At 45.9% G+C, this 20,870-nt stretch overlaps 1 protein-coding gene across 4 annotated transcripts in view; it reads left to right on the forward strand.

Moving 5' to 3' along the window:
- The first annotated feature begins 466 nt into the window (after window positions 1-466).
- Window positions 467-20,870, forward strand: part of sema5ba (sema domain, seven thrombospondin repeats (type 1 and type 1-like), transmembrane domain (TM) and short cytoplasmic domain, (semaphorin) 5Ba) — a 181,228-nt gene continuing 160,824 nt past the window's right edge. For 3 of the 4 annotated variants that reach the window (XR_005077041.1, XM_037110216.1, XM_037110218.1), the window contains exon 1: window positions 467-583. The gene's annotated coding sequence lies outside the window, so the exon portion shown is untranslated. The remainder of the gene's footprint in view (window positions 584-20,870) is intronic. The other variant, XM_037110217.1, reaches the window with a different exon arrangement.

Below are 20,870 nucleotides of genomic sequence, written 5' to 3' on the forward strand. Positions count from 1 at the left end.
AGAAAACACATGGAAGCCCGGAGGAGTTGTATCGCCAGGTTACCCCCGCGCGCAGACACACGGCGGGTTCCTCGGAGTCCCAGACAACAACATGCTGGCCGAGAACCCTTTCCCAGAAGCCTCTCTGTCTCCCAGGTCCACGCTGTGATTCTGCTCCGGGCTCTGGACGGACGCGCCGCTGTTGCGACACTCTCCCAGCTCTCCGGGGGGTGTCCGTGCGTACTTCCTCCCCGACTGCGCTCGCAAATCGGCCCCCATCCTTTCTGTCTTACAACCACACCCCCTCCTCCCCTCCACCCCACCCTCCCCTCCCCCGGTCCCTCCTCAGCCCGTGGTATCGTCCGACGCTCGCGGAGAGAGAGAGAGAGAGAGAGAGAGAGAGAGAGAGAGAGAGAGAGAGAGAGAGAGAGAGAGAGAGAGCGCAGTTTTTGGCTGCAGGTCGCTCGGAGAGTGACGCACACAGCGGCTGAGGACACAACAGTAGAACCCGTCTCTATTCTGTCTCCACTGCTTGAGCGTGCGAGTCCGATTCTCTCCTCATCGCTGCCTGTCATCAAGTTGGGGAATACAAACACCCTCGAAGGTAAGACGGAGAAATCACTTTTTCTCTCTTTTCCGTGGCGAGATGGCTGAAAAGACGGACACAAAAGCACTTTTTAGGTGTGTTGTGCTCCAGTTTCCAGCTTGTATCCCGCTTTAGATTTGCGGTTTCAGGGGATACGGATGTGCTGGACAGTGACCAAGGTGCTGGATTTCTTCTTATTATTATTTTTATTGTTATTATTCTGGGGAGAAACATGCAGATAATAGCCTGCCTCAGCGTGAGTAACCTGCTTAGATAGAATAAAATCCCTCCTCCATCATTAACGTCAGCCTTATTCAACCACGCTGTGGGGTCCGTCTCTCTCTGGATCAGAGCTGTGGCATTTTTAAATTCTAAATGTCAAACACTTTCCTGCTCGCTTCACCCCCCTACTTTGGCTGTTTCAGGCGAGCTGATTTGTCCGTTGATAGCATGTGTTATTCAGGGCAGTTAGCAGCTCCTTTATGCCACGCCGGTTTTACTTTCCGCTCACGTTTCATCCCAGGATCAGAGGAGCGTTTGTGGGCTGCAGGAGCTGCCTGAGCCTGCCACAGTACCACTGTCTCAAACTAACTTTGTGCAGCACGCTGCCCGTGGTCCCCATCCAGACAAGAGGACAACTTAAAAACAACAAAAAAAAGTAATAATTGGGGGAAACTTCATGACGGGGTTTGTCTGAGAGTTGTGCGTTTCAATCGTTACGTTTTCCACAAACTGTCCTTATTAAAACAAAATCACCTCATTTGAAACACACAGACGTCACCATCTCTTTGTTGCTCGTGTGTTTTTGTCGTTTGACTTCAGACTGCCTACAATGACCTCATTGCTCATCAATTCCCAATTGACAAATTGGCCTTTACGCGCGGAATGCGCAGCCTTTACGCACAGCGCGAGTGTTTTTATGCCCCTTCGCTGTCTCCAAATCCGTGCAAATGCTCGTCGGACTAATTCTGCGTGAAAACACACAAATTCAGCTCAGAAAGTCATTATTCATGAGCTTGTCACTTGGTTGAATTGCCTCTCCATTTCTCCCCGACACACTCACACACTCCAGATCTCTTTTGTACCAAATTCCAAAGAAGATTCCAACAGAAAGCTTCCCAGCGTGGGGATGTTGAACAAAGAAATGCAGCGCTGTAAAACAGGACGATTCCCTCTTGCGTGTATTTAAGTTGATTATTCGCTGAAGCCCGGCCGGAGCGGGAGACGGGCTGTGTTGCTGCGGGGCAACAGAGGGCAGTGTTGAGCAGCGCTGTGCAGCTGGGAGAACACCTTGCCAGGTGAAGTTTGCTGCATCATGTGCCCGGCCGGACTGTGCTGTGGTTTCAAACTGCTCGTCTGTGCGCCGGAGCAAAGGTGCAGCACTCACTCAGGCTGGGCCAGATGAGAAACATGCAGGGAGGGCCTCTGCTTTAATGGATTATTGCTTGTGTGGTGTTTTTTTTTGTTGCTTTCGGTGATTAAATGTCAAGCACTTTTGAACAAGCTTTTATCTGCAGGCGGCACAGCTTTTCAGAGGCATTTAGTCCATAGCTGGTATTTTTTGTGGGGAGGGCTTAAAATATCACATTCACGCAGCTAAATTAATCAAACAACTTATTCACTTGAAAGCTGTTTTATTTTATTTTATTTATTTTTCCCAGCAACAGCGTGCAGCCGCCACCGGGGCTCAGCGGCTCTTTTAGCGCCGCACTATTTTCTCCTCTGTCTTTTTATCGAGCCTCAGTCTCTTCAACGGCATCGATGAAGGACCCTCTATTATTCATTAACACTCAGATGGCTCTCAAACGCTGCCGAGCACGGCTGCTTTGAAGGTTTGGGAAATGTGTGTCAGATAACATAACAAGTTAGTGTTGCTGTTGAGCTTTGTCAAAACCACCGCGTTTCACTCCAGACAGGAAATATTGGCATCGGAGTCCTGAAATCACTCTGTTCCGATGAAGTTCCAGTGAACGAAACACTGACATTCTCGCAGCTATTATTCCTCTAATTTCTCTCTCAGCAGAGTCATTTCTACACACAACTACAGCGCAGGCTCCTGGTTCACATCCAAACAGCCCAATTCTCTCCCCCGTCTGAAAATCAAAACAGCAATCGGCACCGCCCTCGCTTTTTGTTTTCATCCTCTCGTCAACACGTGTGAAAGTCCCATGTCCCCCCCCCCCCACAATCTTTTGATGGATATTCATATATTCTCACAGGTTTTGTCAGGCCCACATGCTTGTCTTATGGATGATTAACGCTTTTGTTATAATGAAGAGCTGTTTCAGTATCCCCGGTCAGTCCTTTCAAATGGAAAACAGGTTTTCATCTTTGATGAACTTATGAGGGCTCTTGACAGGTCCTGGTTGAGGGCCGGAGGGGGGGGGGAACCAGACCAGCAGAGTAAAAGAGATGTGAAACAAAACACCCCCCCGTCTCCTCTTTAGACCACCTCTATGTTCACTTTCCCCTTCTCTCTGCTCCTCCGGGTCTTTCTAGTTACAGTGTGTGAAAGTTTAGGGGTCTGATATCTTTGTGGCTACCCGATGTCGATTAATAATTCATTTTCATTAACAAATGTGCTGGGTGTGGAGGTGAGCTGGCGGCCTCTTCATCACATTTTTAATGATGCGTATTGAAGCCGTGCAGCTCCTCTCTGTTGTAAAGGGGGGGGGGGGGGGGGGGGGGGGCATCATCCGAGAGCGGACAAGCGGATATGAAAGTTTCATGTGCGGAGAACGTGATCCGTCCTCGCCTCCAACCGATATCAGCTCTCGAGGAATGATGATGGTGCCATGTTCAGTGTGACCCCCCCACGAGTGTGTGAGAGTTCTGTCTGAGGAGATAACACGCAGGCACAGATAACACGTGTGATTCGGCCCGCTTTGACGCACGGTTACCGCTCAGATATCTGCAGGTCTGGGGGAAAAAAAAAGAAATAAGGAAAATAAATCCGTCCATCCGGAGTTATCAGAATGTTTTTTCAAAGTGCAAGCTTTGCATAGACCGCAAGAAAGTGACGACTTCTCCTGCGTGATGTTTCTGCTGTTGACTCTGTCGTTCAGCGGTTTGGCTTTTCATGCACGTCAAACAAGCACTCCGGGACATCTGTCGCCCCTCATACAAACCAGCCCCTCAGTTTATTTATGCGCTCTAACACCTCATGCTCTTTTTATGAATCCAGACTTGAGAGCGGCCATGACAAAGATGCATTTCCACGCTTTAAAAAAAACAAAACAAAACAAAAAAAAAAAAACAAGGAAGGAAGGACGCTGAGAGAGCGGCAGCGAGGCAGCTGAGTGACCGGCTGAGACGCGCTCTGCCGGACCGCTCATCCTGATTCTGCTCCCTGTTTTCCCACTCCCTGAACCTGGTATGCCAAAGTGAAGCCGGGGAGATTGTAGACTTTTTTAAAGTGGCCTTCTTGAGCAGGATTCACATGGTAATTAGGTCGGGGCACGCTGAGGGGGAAAAAAACAAATCTGTCCGCATGCAGGGAGAGCGGAAAACGTACCGCGTTTTTGTCAAGACGCTTCGAGGAGGAGTGAAGAGACACGCAGAGAGACGCTGCCTTAAAGTGCCTCTCTCTCTCTCTCTCTCTCTCTCTCTCTCTCTCTCTCTCTCTCTCTCTCTCTCTCTCTCTCTCTATATATATATATATATATATATATATATATATATAAATATATATATATATATATGTTCAGAACACTGCAGCCACATTGACAGTCTGCGGCTGTCTGCTATGTAAATATAATGCCAGATCTGAAATCACAGTCTCAGGCGCTGTGGCTTGTGGTGGCAGCCCCGGCCTCAGTAGTCACTGTGCTCTTTATACCCAGAATACAAAGCGCCGCAGCCCTGTCACCTGAGCGTTATTACGCTGTCCCCCGGCGCTCACATAAATGTTGCCATTTTTCCCATTCAGCGCACTCCTCGTTCGATTCCAAATGAATCGCTCCTCAGCTGTTTTGTCAGCCTGTACAGAAGCATGCACATTTCTGCCTGGATGTTGACGTGAGCGCGTTCTGTGGCCACTTTTCTACACAGCTTCTACTCAGACACAGCTCACTCCAGCAGCACCCTGACGAGGATCTCCCCTCGACTTTCTTCCAGCCGTTTTGTCCGCAGGTGATGAGAATATGTCGCCGTGATAAGCAGACGCTTTGAGCCGTCAGCAGACGGAGGCCGGCGGTGTGCGTGCTGCCGCCTGAGCCGGTGGGTGGAAGTGAATAATTCCACGATGCCTGTCTGGGTCTGCCTGTCTATCTCATTGTTTCTGAGCGCAGAGTGCACTTAGCGTGGCCTCGGCTCGCCGTGTCTGTAACCTGGCCTCTGTCTGCCTCGACACGCCGTCTGTGAAATCTGATACGGCCGCAGCGTCTCTGCACTCCGTCTGCAGGCCCGCTAATTAAAGCTTGATGCGACCCAACAGACTCAATTCGTCTCTGGAACGTTATCATCATTGTTTGCCCTCCCCTGTAACCGTGATGCTTCCATTGTACCTTTACAAACAGGATGAGCAGAGATGAGAGGGGCGAACAGTCTGTCAAGCAGGGAAATGAAGTCCAGAAGAAAACGTCCCTGCTAATATGATGCCATCTCATGGTGTTTAGTCATAGAGTGCTTGTTTAATACAGGAGGTGGATTTTTATCACATTTGATATGTAATCATGCAGCGATATATGTTGTTCCCAGCTCCATGCATGTGAAGATGTGCTGCTTGTCCGTGTTGTATATACGTAATAATAATAGAATGCATTTGTTTTTTACTGTGCACATTTTATTTTTAGTTTCAAGTCTAAATTCTGAAAAAATAAAATAAGAACACAATTCTGTTAATGCTACAGTTAGATAATTGCAATTTAAATGAAACCTACTGTTAAAAATAAGAATAAATAAATAAATAAATAAATGAATAAGAAAAAAAAACTCATGCCAATGTTATAAGCAGAAGTTGTGTCCTATGTGTCACTGAGCTGCTGCTGTCTATGTCCTGGGTCCTCGAGGACCAGGGGGTCTTCAGGGTTTCTGCAGGATGGCAGCGAAAATGCTATTCCTATATCCACATGAACATGAACCCAACATAAGGGCAAAGACAAGTTCATTAGAAAACCTTTCATTTGCACAACACTGATGGCAGTCCATCATGTGAGCAAGCTAACTCAGCTATCCCCAGTGACTGTGTGGCACCTATCCATGTAGGTGAGCTAGCCTGCTAACTACATATTATTGCCCCCTAACTAGCCAGCCGTCTGTAGCACTACCCAGGTGTACAGACATTCTTGTGAGCCACAGTGGATTGCTTTGTTGTCAAGCGAGAGACTCTGCAAGGCCCTCCTCCTCAGAAAACACAGGAGACATTTAAACAGTGACATTAATGTGCCTGACATCGGCCAGCGACCACTGCCGCTGACTTATTTATACATGGCACTACGAGCTGCCCTACATGTTAGCCAAAGCCTGGTTTAATATGCACAGAATTTCATACATATATGTAGTGGGGTGTCCCTGCTCTGTCCCTCCATGAGCTAACGGGTCCTTGGCCTCAAAAACATTGAAAGCCCACTTCTACATGATTCTCCGTATTAAGTGTCGTGCAGTATTTTAAACAGAAATTACGCAAATATGCATCGTAAGGTTTTGAGGTTTTGCGGTGCGGAAAGAAAAGGCAGTCCGAAGAATTCACTGTGGTGTCTGAGATTCTGAACGATCAGTTCATCAAATGAAAAACCAAGCAAACCGACAGATTAATCACCAGTCAGAATAACGACTTGTTGCAGGCCTGGTTAATGTAACTCTGGCTGCTTGGTGACCATCATGAGAATATACAGTTTCACTGTGTTTCTCCTCCGCTGGCCATTTGAAAGACAGCTTTTCAACTGAAGGTGTTTTCCTCGCGGCGCCAAACTGCTCAGTGTTTTCCTTCTTTTCCTTCCTCATTGTTGTCCCCCTTGGTATTAGGCGAGGTGTGAGTGTGTGCTGTGTGCAAGCATGCGCTCATTCGTGCGTGCGCGCATGCGTGCATGTCTGAGCAATTTGATTTTTCTCTTTGTGTGCGTGCGAAGCGGACGTGAAGGCATGTGCCTTTTCTCTCCTGTCCCTCCTCTGTTCAGCCCCGGCAAGGTCTGAGCGGGGCGAGAATAAAAGGGGCGCGAGAGGAGGAGAAAGTGCTCCCACAGTTGATTTGGCCATTGTGGGGGGAGGAACACTATTCCCATTGATGCTCTGGACGCATGGCTGAAACCCCTAGAAGCTTTAGGAAGGGAGCTTATTCAAGGCTTGATGTGACCCGGAGGACTGGGCTGGAAGACGGGTGTTGAGCCCATTGTGGGGACGGTGGGAACATTGTCCCCGCTCCGCTGCTTTAATACCACTCTGAACCCGCGGCCCTGTGAGCTGGATGGGCTCTCAGGTTGTTCGTTTTTGCTTTACAGGGCGCCGGACAGGTCTCTTAAGTTAGAGGTCTGATGAATGTTCAGAGTACTCATGAGAGATCTGAGAAACACTCTCCCGGGGGCTCCCATCAGATAATCTATTACCAGTTTTCATTCCATTTAACAGTTTAGGAGAGTCGAGCTGGGTCACTATGACATCAGTATCCTGTTATGAGTGCTGTCATCCTCTCCACATTTTCTAATATTGTGAAATAGTTTTATGCTGCGCTTTCCTGCCAGTAATGTGTCACCGGATTTCATAACTGCCCTCACTGGAGCCACAACTGGTCATTTACAGCATGATGTTGTTATATCGATTCGCCGTAAAAAGTCTTGGGTCTGCGCTCTGCTCCCATCTGCCTCCAGCAGCTCACATTTGTTTCTTTTATCCGTGAATGCAATCCTTCCCTAAACTCATCCAGTTAGTTTTTAATCGTCCACGCTGGAGCAGGCTTTCAGCGTAGATGTGGCACATCAGAAAACGCTCGTGACATTATGCAACGTATTTGTGTTGGCGAGGTGTGTTTCTGCAGACCACAGAAAACTTTATGATTCTTCATTCTTGATTTCATGACAGTTCTGTGTTTATATTCCGGTTAGTTTTAGGTACAAAATCCACATGGTTAGAGTTATGAAAAGATCATGATTTGGTTCATGTGGTTCCTCACAATACATCTTCTCGGCATCAACATCACAATGCACACAAGCCCAGCGGTCACATCGCAGGACGTGCAGGCCGCAGCGCATGATTCACACCTTCTCCATGCTTGTGATCCCTCACGGTGAAGAAATTCGGGATTTGGGAAAACAACATAACATCAATATTAATTGCTAAGATTAGGCAAAGTGAACGCCCCGATACAGAATTCAAGTGATAATATGATATAAAAAACTATTTTGTCAAATGCACAAGTGTTGTTGTGTCAAACGTCTTCATCAAACCAATACTCTGGCTCTGAATCCTCAGCATTCCTCTGGAAGATCTCTGGGTTTCAGGTATTTTACTCTGAACAGCCTTCATTGTGCCCTGCATTCAAAAACTCCCCTAATGGAATAAGGCTCATTTTCACCCTGCTGTACGCTTGAAAATGCCTCTATCTCTTCCAAATGGAGTCGCAGGCTGAGTGCTGAACTCCTGTCTTGAGTCTGTGCTCAGGTTTGTGGTGAGCCCTCCAAACATGGCTTGGATTAGGTCATATTGGGGACTCCGGCTATGTGTTGACACGCTGACAGGGAAAAAAAAGGTGACTTTATGACACATTTCACCTCTTGTGCTGCTGTGTTTGTAAGAGTCTGCCACCGATTCACTTTGTTATCTCAGAATTACCTGCAGGTTTGGAGGTTATTAGCCGGCGTAGATCAGAGAGCCTGATGTGTTTACCTAAAGTTTTATTAGCATTGGTTTGTTTCCAGTATCACGCTTTGACTGACTGCCTCTCGCGGGTCGTATAACTGGCTCATTAGAGAGAGCAGCACATGCATCTCGGCCAGTCAGCAGCCCGCCGTTTGTGGATGTGTCTGTTTGTAAGTCCGTGTGTGCATATGTGTGTTTTTCTACATGTGCCACAGTGGGCACAGAACCAGCAGTTGGCGATTGGCGGCAGCTGGTCTCCACTGCCACTCTTACCCGCAGCCCTCCATCGCTGAAGCATGTGTAATTGGACAACCGCATGTCGGGCTGTGATTTGCAGTGTACGCCTAATGATTTTGCAGCACTAAATATGATGAGAGCAGTTGTCCCTTCGTCCGACGTTGGCTGGAAATGTAATTTAATGGCTAAATTCACTGAGCGAGTGGCGAGTCGCTGGAGAGGGAAAACTCTGCCCGGCTCATTCACCTCAGTGTTGTTTCCGTCCTCTCCTGGACGCTTGGACAGGATTTGTCCCAGCTCCTGTTGTTCCTGATCCACATCGCCTTCAAATCCCGTTATACTGAGGAAAAATATTAGCCATCAGTCTGTGAGCCAAACAGTTTTGTCTCGATTAACTCTCAGGTCTACCCTGATAATGATGAATGTAACAAGAGCAGAAAGAACATGTAAGACGGTACAAAACTTTACACAAATGTTATTTCCCTCCTGTTGGAAGCTCTTTTCTGATTTGTGTGACCTGCTGAATCAGTTCATCGACCAGTGTTGCCCCAGTGTTCCCTGTAGATCCTCCCAGTTTAATCATGTTGGATTAAAAAAACTAAGATTCACATTGATGCTCATTGAATCCAGTTTGTTGTCTACTATTCAGGGTGTCTGTTATTTGGTAATAACCACTTTTGGGTTTTAACATAAAAAAATCTATGCAAGTGTGACATATTTAAATCTCTGCAGTCATACTGTCTGGTGAAAATAATCCCCTTGTGTTCACACCAAACGTGAAGTGATTTTTTAGTTTTTTTTTAGTTTTGCAGTGCGTTTCCATCTAACCTGTCAACCTGTCTGCAGCAGTGAGCTGCGGAGGTGGACTGGGTGTAATGTACTGTAATTAGTCACTCTTCGTCCTTGTTGACTGATGCCTGGGGGGTAAGTGTGCTTTACTTCATGAACACACAGAGAGGAGAGAGGAAAATGAACCGACTGGAGGGAAATGGAACAGTCTCTGAGTGAGTGCTGAGGTGAGTCAGAGGCCGAGGTGAACGCACCCTCGCTCGCTTGCGGCTGATGTGCAGTCAGGTGTTCCGGCTGTTTGCAGCCAATCCACACAAAGGGTCCTGCTGTCATACTCGCACCAGCAACGCGAGGTGAAAATCCGCTTCACAGTCTTTGTGAACAAGTAAGACTTAAATCGAGTTAAAAGTGGGTGTCACTGTCGAGTTGGGTGCACGGTGTCTTCCTATGCATGTGAATCGTTGTTAAACTCCGTAAATACAGCTAATATATACGACGGGTATTTCTCCACATGCCGTCCGGAACACTGAAACATTCCAGGGCACGCTGACACAATTCTTTTCTAAACCGAAAACTCTGCTGCCATGATTCTCATCTGCAGTGGAGGGGACTTGACAAAGGCCGTTCTCTTGTTCTATTTGTAAAACCAAATATTCTGCGAACAGTTTCTTAGCAAAATAAAAAACGAAATATAAAAAAAAACAAAAACCAAAAAAAAAAACAATATGTGTTTTTCCCATCTCATCATCATGCTCCTGATACACGTGTATTAGTGTGTGGCCAAACACAGGACGCGTGCATCACAAGTAGTCTGAGAAGAACAACATGGACGGGTCCTTTGACGGGTGTAGAAGCTGGATAATCAGATGCAGTGCAGCACACACATACAAAGACCTTGGTGGTGCTGTTTTTCTTTAGTTTCTGATGGCTCCTTTATCCTTTATCGTTTTGTTAATCTTCTATTATTTCTTATTTCCATTTTTATGACAATTTTATCTTCCGCTGTCAGAATGCAGAGCCTCTAAATGTTTTATGCTGCACATTACCATTGTCCCTGGACTCTGACCCGGAGACAGTGGGCCTGCATATTGGATAATTACATCGATCCTCAGCTACCACGCTGAAAACACCTTTTGTTGCCTGATCTGTCTATCTATTCACTGCGTCCAACATATTCCGTAGCCTCACGGTGAAACACGCTATCGCACCGACTTGATAATATCATCTTTCATGTGTCATTCATAGTCGTTTTTTCTTCTTCAATCCAACGATTCCCCCCCCCCCCCCCCCAATCTGCTTTTAGTGCCTCTGGTCAATTTTCTCCAGAACATCAGCAGAAAGAGTTTGTATGTATAAGACGGGGCTTGGTTCTGAGTGACAAAAGGAAGCAATAACAGAGACTTCATCCTCCTTTGTGTGGCAGCAATAGTTCTATTTCACATCTCAGATGCCAAAACATCTCAGCATTCTCACACAGACCCAGACCGGCTATTATTCAGCGTCTGCGTGTGATAGCTTTTCCTATTTGACCTGGGTAGCAATGAGCACCTAGCTGTACTCCAGCCTAACCTGCCAGACGATCAGGAGAAATTATTCGACTCTGTCTTTCGACCTTTCTGTTTGGCTCTTGCCAGAATGTTTTTGGTCCCAAGCCAACTGACAGAGTGGAGTTTTTTTTTTTTCTCCACCAAAGTGGTTGATTTGTGATTCACGGTGCGTGCGAGCTTCAGGCTCATTTCTGGAGTCGCGGCTTGCAGGGGGATGGTGCCGCGAGAGGCGCTTTAATCAAGGGCTCATTAGCTAACTGGTGCTGAACATGGAGAAGACATACGAGCGCAGGTCCATGCACCGAGCGCAGGAGCAAGCACTTCAGAGTCTGGCCCTCTTCCTCGTTATTGAAATTCAACTTATGCATTGACACCAGCGATAACATCCAAAGATAGTAAACATAAAATAATGATTCAGCGGGGAATGTGTGTTTGGATGACAGAGAGAAAATGGGGAGGGGTCAGAAAGGCTCGTGTTGAGCAGCGGTGCCATACAATAGAGTTGCTTTAACGTATCATTATGGAGTAAATGATTGAATATGGAGAACGCCAGCTTTTTCTTTGCCGCTGTTTAGACGGCTAGTAAGAGACTTTTTTTTTTTTTTATATTGTGATATACTCAGATGGAAGAGGAGTCGCAAAGCACTTCAATTCAAATCTTTGTCAATTAGGTGCAAACCACTTTTCAAGAGAGAGCTACATCCTAACAAGTGGAAAACACGTGTAGGGCTGCCAACAAGCCCATCTGCGCAGAGTGCAGGGTGGTGGAGTCATTAAGCAGGATGTATCAGAGGTGTTAGAGGTGTCTGGACCATACCTGTTCAGTATACAGAGGTTTATAAGATACAGTAGACAGCGAGTGCAGGTTTGTTAGCAAACCTTTTTATTATGATGTTGTGTGCAAGAGATCTCTTTTCAGTGGTTGATTTAATGGAGCATTGTATGCTTTTAGTGATGATCTAAACTGCACATATAGAAAGTAAACATCCAGGTAGATCATATTTAACACAAATGCCACCGGTTATTTAAAACGGGGATGTTCAGATGCCATTCAAGAGTTGTTATGGTCTTACTGTTAAACGCTATGTCGATGGTAGAAATTAAATAATTGGAGCAGGGGGATATAAGAATAAAACCTAGCCCAAGGTTATCAAGGTTATCTTCAATGGGTTTCCAAGATACTGATGCTTCTGGATAAACCCTGGTTGAGAGAGGTCTCTGAACAAAAGACCACCACTTGAAAAATGGCACCAAACCCAAGTCCTCATGTGATGTTTGACCCGAGGATCGGCTGCAGCGCACAATGAGAAGGTTGTCGTGGCCGTCAGCAGCGACACGTCTGATGCTCGTGTCAGCAAAGTGGGAGAAAAAGTGCCAGGCATATAAGTCAGAACCGCTCAGGCTTCAAATGCTCAATCGTAAACACATTTTTTGTGCCCCGCTACCTCCACAACACTGCTGAGTTTGGTTCGCGGTCGGCTTTGGTTACTATGGTGATAGAAGTGGCTCTCGGCGGGGGCAGGAGGGCCTGTTTCAGACGGAGGCAGACAGAGAAAGAGAGGAGTGTGACAGTGATTAATGTCCTGGCAGAAACAGAGACGGTCCACTCTCGGGGCCCCGTCGACACTTCGGCGTGGAGAGGCACGCCTGGCCCCACAACCAGCGCAGCATCTCAGCGCAGGGGAGGAACGGGGGGAGGTTTAATCATAATCACCTGAATTATTTATTATACAAAAATCTATTACTTTTTTTCGAGTTGGTGGATGAAAGCTGGAGTAAATTGAAATGTCGGATTAAGCCGAGACGGAAATGAGATTCACCTGTGTGTCCACTAAAATCAATCCTCGCCATCCGGCTGATTAATGGAAAAAACATTTGTCTCAGCGTCCACGTCTGCCGCTCGCCTCTCGCGCTGAAACATCAAACGGGCTGAGGTGGCCTTTTCCCCAGGGGGGCATGGGCAGAGTTGCGTGGCGCTGTGGTTACCGTGCAGCCTGTTAACAAGGAAGTGAAGTGATGGAGGACCAGAGGCCCAGCGTCTGTATGATAGAGATAAGTGGCCAGCTTTGCTTTACCCGCTCTGACGTCTCTGCCGACAGGAAACACTTCATCTGGATGCGAATTAAAGCAAATATAATGACAAGCAGACAGTTTGTGTCTTACTGGTAACACCTGTCGCATTGTTTGGACAGTCTGCTGCTGCTCTTGCACCTCCCGCACACCGTATTCACCTTCTTATTGGACACAATTCTGTGTAAATGAACAACCTCAGAGGTTCAGTGCCGTACCTGTCCCTCTTTCATGTCCCCCACCTGGATCTCAAAAGTCCATTAGAGCTCCTTTTGTTGATCTTGGTCTCTAGTTTTCACACTTCAACACGCTCCCCCTCCTCTGCGCCTTTACTCCATCCCTCCCGGTGATGCTGCAGGTGAAAGAAGCCTCTGTTGGGCTGCTGTACTTCAGGTAAATCCCGTCTCGGAGGGGGGAAAAGAAGACCTCTTCTTCCTCTCTTGTGACCTCTGCACCTGGCGCTCCCTGCCCACCACCTTCAAACACTCTCTGCTCTCTGTGACTCGACCGTCTGCAATCTATGCGATGGCACTGTAAGGCTTGGGAAAGACGTGACGAATGAGCTCCAGACATGCATCCTTTGTGTATTCATTCAGCTCCAGGAGGTAACATTACCTTGTCATTTTTTTTTTTTTTTTTCCTCACCTGCCTGGCTTCTTCACCTGACCCGAGCGGAATGAATGCATGGGCCTGTTGCCGTATTTCTGATCACAGAAACGCTAAAGGACCACAGGCACTTTCAACAGGAAGGAAGTGGAGCGCTTTCTAGCCATGTGTAAATCAGCGGCTGGGTGTTTGATGGCAGGGTCAGTGTCTGTCCCCGCTCGCAGCAGATTGCGTTTGCTAGTCTCGCCCAGCAGCCTCATTCATCACACCCCAGTCAAAGATCTTTAAACTGCGGCTGAGGTCCCAGCAGGGGTCCCGGCCACAGAGTTCTTTTCAAAACGACTAATATACTAATGTAGAACAAAAGCATCTTGACACGACACTTGTTGTGTAATTAGTAAATTCGTTTCCAATAGTGCTTTTTAAAAATATGCACCATGTACAAATTACAGTTAAAGGGATTTGCGTTTTGTTGTCTTCAACACGCTGCCTGAGGGAGGACTTATCTGGGCTGGAAGTTATTTGCATAGCAAAATGATACGAGCTCAAAGTGTCGACGTCAGTGACCGGAGAGGGTTCAGGTGAGCGCGGCGTGACAACGGGAGATGTTCTTTAATGTCTGTAAACAACCAAACTGAGTAATCAGTCGGCTGAAAACAAGCATGTTAAAAGACCAAAACAGCCAGAATGAGCATCAGCGTGTCCTCTCAAGATGAAAAGCCCAGCGAGATAAAAGGTGTGACTCATCAAACGTTGCACAGTTAATTTGAGGAACAACAAAAAGGTGTGTGAAGCAGCGTTTTGTATGTGCCCATCTTTTTTTGTTTTTATTGAAACCTGTGTTATTATTATTCATGTTTTGGGTTTTCTTTTTTGTTTTTGTTTTTTACATTTTATACAAGAAGAACTCAAAAACAAGCTTAAAAAAAAGCACACTTCATAGATTCTCTCCTTATTTAAGTTGTGGGTAATATGTTGGCAAACAGCTTTTTACAAAACCAGCAAACACAAAGTAACCATTCGATTAATTCTGTCCAGCAGATGAATTTACGCGTATGTTCGCTCTCATTTTAGCTCTGGTTTTGGTCTCCACCGCAGTCCCCGGAGCTATACCTGGCTCTTTAGCTGCCAAATGTGCCACTGTGGTCACCAGCTCATCACAAACTATGTTTGTCTGCTGTCTGGTGCTGGACGGATACTGAACACTGAGCTTGTTAGCTGTTAAAATGTCTCGCGCTGTTAAAAAAAGTAAAAGAACGTTCCTGGATCCGTCTCCTTATCTGGATCGGCACCAAAAGTTAAAGTGGTCTGCTGAGCCACGTCCTCCGTCCAAGGGTTGTGGAAATCTGTTCAGTGGCTTTTGTGTAATTCTTCTGACAAACCAAGCAAGAGACATAACCTCCTTGGCAGAGGTAATGAATACATAATGAGGTACATTTTCCGCTGTAGCCATGCCTGGTCTGTCCCCTGTCATCCTATTGCATCCTTGCCACCTCTTGTCATGTAACTGGTTCCATAGACCTGACCTTGTTTCTTTGCCTCCTCTTTAAACTGAACCCAACTGACATCCAACCAACAAGGCTTATTTACTTTATTTACCCACACTGCAGTGGTTTGGACCAGTCAGATACTCCTGGCAGGTTAAATGGTTTTTGATGAAGGCAGGCAGATGAATAATGACGTCATGTCAATGCAACAGCAGTAACAATTAGCCCATGGTCAGACAGGCAGATGTGTGTGCTATTTAGACACATGCCGCTCTCTCACTTTCTGCCGCTCTCCCGGTTTTCGCGTCTCATTTCAGCTCCAGTGAATTACGGCGCCCTCAGGGAGCAATGACAAGACAAAAGAACAGACAACACTTCTCGCCGCAGTCTCAAACGCTGCTCAGCAACTTTTAAGTTGCAGTACTGAGAGTTTTGGAGGTGAACAACTTTGACTGAAGGTCAGCGCCGCAGACAGCAGGCTGGCACCACTCAAAGGCTGTTGTTACGCGGAGACGTCTCATTGTATGTGTGCAGAAGCCCTCGGCTGCCCTGTGCTGTCTGGTGCTGTGAATTAATCAGAAAGTAGCAAAGCTGCGGTTGAGGTGCATGAAAATATCAGAAATGTTGTTTGTATGTCTTTGCCTTTATTACTGTCAGCAGGGTGACACAAAAAACGGGACGGTGGAAAACTAACTACATCTGTTCTACGTCTGCTACATCCTGCTACCTCTATTCTGTTTTAAGACATGGAGTGTTGAGTGTTGCTGAGGATGAAGTGAGGAGTCTCACAGTCTGAGGAATGAAGCTGCTCTGTCGTCTGGTGGTACGGCAGCGGATACTTTCTTTTGCCAGAAGGCAGCAGGGTGAACAGACTGTTGTCTTTTAGTGCGCTTTGGGTTCTGTGCAGACATCTCACTTCACTGATGCACTGTAGATGGTACCAGTGATGTTCTTGGTGGTTTTAAACCTGCGATGTAGAGCCTTCTCATCTCTCTGGGCTGTGATGAACCTTGCCAGTTTGTGATGTTTTCTGGTACGGGTGCTTTCTGTTGCTCCTCTGTAGAAGTAAACAAGACTCTGGCTCTGGAATCTAGCCTTCTCAAGCTTCCTTGGCATTGTTGCAGTGACAGGTGTACAGGATCTTCATCGCCCTCTCAGTTTGGTTTGGTTTAGGAAAACATTGTGCTTTGTGCTAAAATAACTACGCAATTTACTCAAATTTAGTTATGAACAAACTTATGTATGTTTCAACTTAAAGGTTCTCTGTGGAGCTTCTGTGCTGTACTGGTCATTCATCAATCATGTATGGACAAAAATAAGTCTTTGATATTTTTGGGCATTTTATAAAATGTTACATAAAGCTCCTTTAAATCATTTCCTGAATGTGTCGTTACACACTGTAACTTAATGTGGTAGAATAAGTCACTGTTTGGTCTGCGTGGGGGAATGTCCAGTGCTTGTTTATAATCAAACTATTTGAGCTGACTTCCTCCTTTGCTGCTTGAAACATTTCTGTCCACCAGAGGTCACCACTTAATAACAAAAGTAAAAATGGGTTGAAATCAGCTGCTATCACAGGCTGGCTTGTCCTGATGAGGACCGTCTGGCTGAAACAGAAAAGTGTTGCCACATCCTTAGAGGCGTATTGCATAAAATATCCCTGCATTCAGAAACACTAACTTTTTACCTCGTTTGAACTCATAAAACAAAGAATACGGGAGTTCTGTCAGTGAGGAGGCTGTGTAGTCGCAGAGGAATAGAATCAACACAGATATAGGAAGCAGGATGTTGTTTCTCTTATAGCCACCTCCCTTCGCTGTGACCCTTCTGACGGTCCTGCGTCCCCCGCAGTGACCCTCCTCTGCCACCCTCCATGCCTCTTGCTGTTTCCGACAGCATGCCACTGCTGGCGCGACGCCCAGACGCCCTCGGCGATTTAAGAACCTGCGGGGATGGCGGCTGTGCCCACGCGTCTTCGACTTTGCTGAAGACGTGCTCCTATTTATTAAGGTGGCACAAATGACAGAGGCCCGTTTGTGTTCTGTGGCGAGAGGGATAAACAAGACATAAAACACGCGGCTGTTGGCCGGGGACAGCCAATTTGCGGCGCTTAGACTGTGTTTAACTTCAGGTGTCCTTCCCCTGTCCCGCTCGTCTCCTCAGCCTCTGAGATTGCCTTTCTTCTGTGGCGTGATTTGTTTTGCATCAGAAAGGTAACCTGCAGGCGATGTAAATGAGTGTTTCCCACTGGCTGCATATATCTGGCAGAGACGCGTGTTAGCGGGGAGCTCCCCGTGTGTCTTCGATTCTTTGTTCTTTCGTGAGTCGTGTGCCTCGGATTAGTTTCATCAAACACTTCAAATGATTTTTATAATCTTCAACAGGTAATGCATTTGGAATGACGGCACTCCGTCAGATCTGAGTGAGACTGAGAGTTTTAACTCTTTGTTGTCGTCTCGTAATTCCTGTGAGCCGTCTCTGCTCTGCAGGTGTTGCCAGCGCAATATAACAGCTATTACACTTTGACTATTCTGTGTACACAGAAACTCGCGAGTTCCATGAAGGCACGCAGCCACATATGATATCAGTGGTTTAATGAGATTTTCTGCGAATGTAACAGTCCAGCTGTTATAAGCTGGTCTTCCCGAAAGTCTCTTAATAGACACATCATTGCCTTCAGGAAGAGGAGCCGAATGGTTGGTGGCTCTTTTCTTTTTTTGTGTGTTTGTCATTCTATAGTTGTATTTTCAGAATATTAATAATGTCATTGTGGTGTTATAGCTCACCTAAATTATTAAAAAATACTGAATGTTTATGCTGAAATGTGGAGAGAAAGTTGTCTTAAAATGATGAATTTATAAATGTGTACAATGATTTGCACTTAATTATGGGAGTTCGCAGTGTGTTCCACTCACAGGCACACAGACACACCAAGCTTTCTGAACACATGTAAAAAGTTCCAAATCAGCACATCACAGTCTGAGCAAATATGAATATTTTACTTCAGCTTCACAGATGTGAACACTGATCCCGTGTTCAAGTATTTGTAATGTTCTTTCGTATTGCGTTAAAGACTGTTGAATGAAATGTTTTCTTTACATGCTCTCCAGCTCCAAGCAGGCGGGAAACTGGGACATCTGGGCTTTATGATTCCAAAGTGGGAAAGAGGTTTTCTAAATAAACAGAATTGTTGTCGCTACTCAGTCAGAAAACATACAGTGTATATGACTTTTACAGCAACGTGTGTTTTATCTTGGTGTCATGCATGCATATATGTGTGTGTGTGTGTGTGTGTGTGTGTGTGTGTGTATATATATATATATATATATATATATATATATATATATATATATATATATATATATCTTTGACCTTTATGCAGGCTATAGTAGTAGCTACCCATTACATTAAAAATATTGACTGCGATCCACACTATCATGTTTTTATGAGACTGAAAGAAGCTTGTGGGATTATACGATAAAATCTTCCTGCGCTTCATCTATTACACTCTCAGCAGATATGGTTCCATAATTCTGGTACAGTTTGGTTTAAGATCAGTATAAAAAACCAGAATGGTGCCTTTGTGATGACTGAGGCTGCAGAATGACCTCGCTGCTGTGAAATATTCTGAAATGAAATGACCTGGCCTGGATCCAGCAGGGTGGCCCTGCCTCTGCTGACACCAGCCATTTGATACTGCGGACAGAGGACAGGACAAGTCCTCTGTGCTACTGTATACGTGTTTGTGTGTTTCTGCCACTCTGTGTGATCTAGTGTGGTGGCTCCGGCCTCCAGGGACACCAAGACAGCTGGCCGGCACAGGAATGTGACGAAGACTAAAAGACTTAAGCCACCTCGAGCCATCCTCCTCTTCGTCCGGTGCCAGTCCTCAGCTTCCTCTCTGCCTGTGCCAGAGTCTTACGCACCACAGGTGGACGGTTACAAAGCCTACTGTAAACCCAGAGGCCATGTGAAAAGAATCGAAGATGTGCAAAACTGACAAGAGTGAAAAGAGATATTTTTTGGCTGACGATAAAAGCATTACTTTCCACTCAATCACATAAAATGTGTAAGCACCGCCGAGTGGATTGATTCAGAATATGCACTCCGGAGCTCATTTTTTGTAATGGATGTTGTGGCTGTGAAGCTTTAGTGCACCTCGTTGTTTGAGTTTTTTATGTTTGAACGGCCGCGTTCTTAATAAATTGCTGCTTTTTTTTATGGGTTCTCTTGCTGACCGAGTCGAATCCATTCCAGGCTTACTGTTTTTCCTATAAATGATTCACAACGGCACATTAATTGCGTAGCATCCATCAAGATTAAGAGCACATTATCCAGCCTGCACACTTGTTTGTGGCTTACTTACTTACTGGAATGGCACTTAATTCAGTGGCTTTTATCTAATTTCTTCAGTCAAGGGGCATTGATAATTTGTTTTCTTTATCAGCTTCTTAATAAGGGCTGGGTTTCAAGTTAAGTCACTTATTCACTTGCCTTAAAGTACATTTTATTTTCTTATTTTCTTTTTTTTTTATCTGCCTAAGAGGACTTTTTACTATTTGTACAACAGACGACACACTCTGCCCACGTCCCCAGAGTGGTATCAGTGCACTCTCAGGATCTGAGAGCTGGCGTCGAATGACCGCTCGGGTTTTTGTGCAGGAGAGGACGTAGTCAGGTGATTTTTTTTCGTCGTCGTGGTAACAATAAGAAATACATGGTTACGCTGTGAAGTGGTCACGGTTCGGATAGACAGGTTAGGTTAGGCACCAGAACAGGTTGGTTAGTTTTAAGAAAAATAATAATAATAATAATTAGCACAGAGAATTACATGTTAATGCAAAAGGTGTTTGTCATTAATATGCTATTTGGTAAGACCAGGCAGTATTTAATTATTCAGCGATCAGCTAGCTCCCGATTTATATAAGAACTGTGATGCGTGAAGTTTTTGTTAACACAACACAACAGTGTTTTGTGGGCCTGAAGACTTTTAAAATCAGGGAAATCCACCAGAACGCATCTTGCACATCTTGCAAAAACACAACCCTACACCAACCCGTGTAAACAGGCAATACTTCGTTCCTGTAAAAATTATGATGACGGTCGGTTAGCCATGCATTTATAGGTGGACAGCAAGAACAGTGGCGGACTATCAAGCTTTGATTGTGCTGCTGACTCTGAACTCTACTGAGTTTACTAACGCTCCTCCAGCAACGTGTAGACCTGCTGCACCATCACCGGTGACACGGTGGCTATATTGTTATCCGTGTTGTCACGTGCATGTGGAACCACATCTGGTGGTCTACCCTGTTGAAGGAGTTTAAGCTGTGAGATACTCATGAACGGTCCTTCATCAAATGTGTGAGGTAGCTGAGTTTATGCCACGTGTCCTCGAGAATTGAAACAGATTGTCTTCTGTCGTCTCCTGGATACGGTGAAGTGAACTGAAGCAGAAATTGAATAAAGGTGTTAAGATTGGAGGGTTTTCATTTATGTCGGAGTGAATCTCCGTCAGCTTTGATCTGCTGCTTTGAGAGGCTGACAGAAGAGGGGAGCTCCAATCGCCTCTTTGATTGGGTCGTGGAGTCGGGCGAGGAAACAGTCTTTCTACGCTCGGCTGATGAAACACGAATAAATTATGCATCATTTGCAAACTTCCTGTTGACTTGTGTAGGTTCCGCCGAGGGCACCTTAGCGTTTATTTAAGGTGTTGTCAGAGGTAAGCTAATTATGTTGTGTTGACTCCTGCAGTTCTTCTGGGGAGCTGGAAATCAGTTG

This window comes from Acanthopagrus latus, chromosome 9, assembly GCF_904848185.1.
Source record: "Acanthopagrus latus isolate v.2019 chromosome 9, fAcaLat1.1, whole genome shotgun sequence".
NCBI lineage: Eukaryota > Metazoa > Chordata > Actinopteri > Spariformes > Sparidae > Acanthopagrus > Acanthopagrus latus.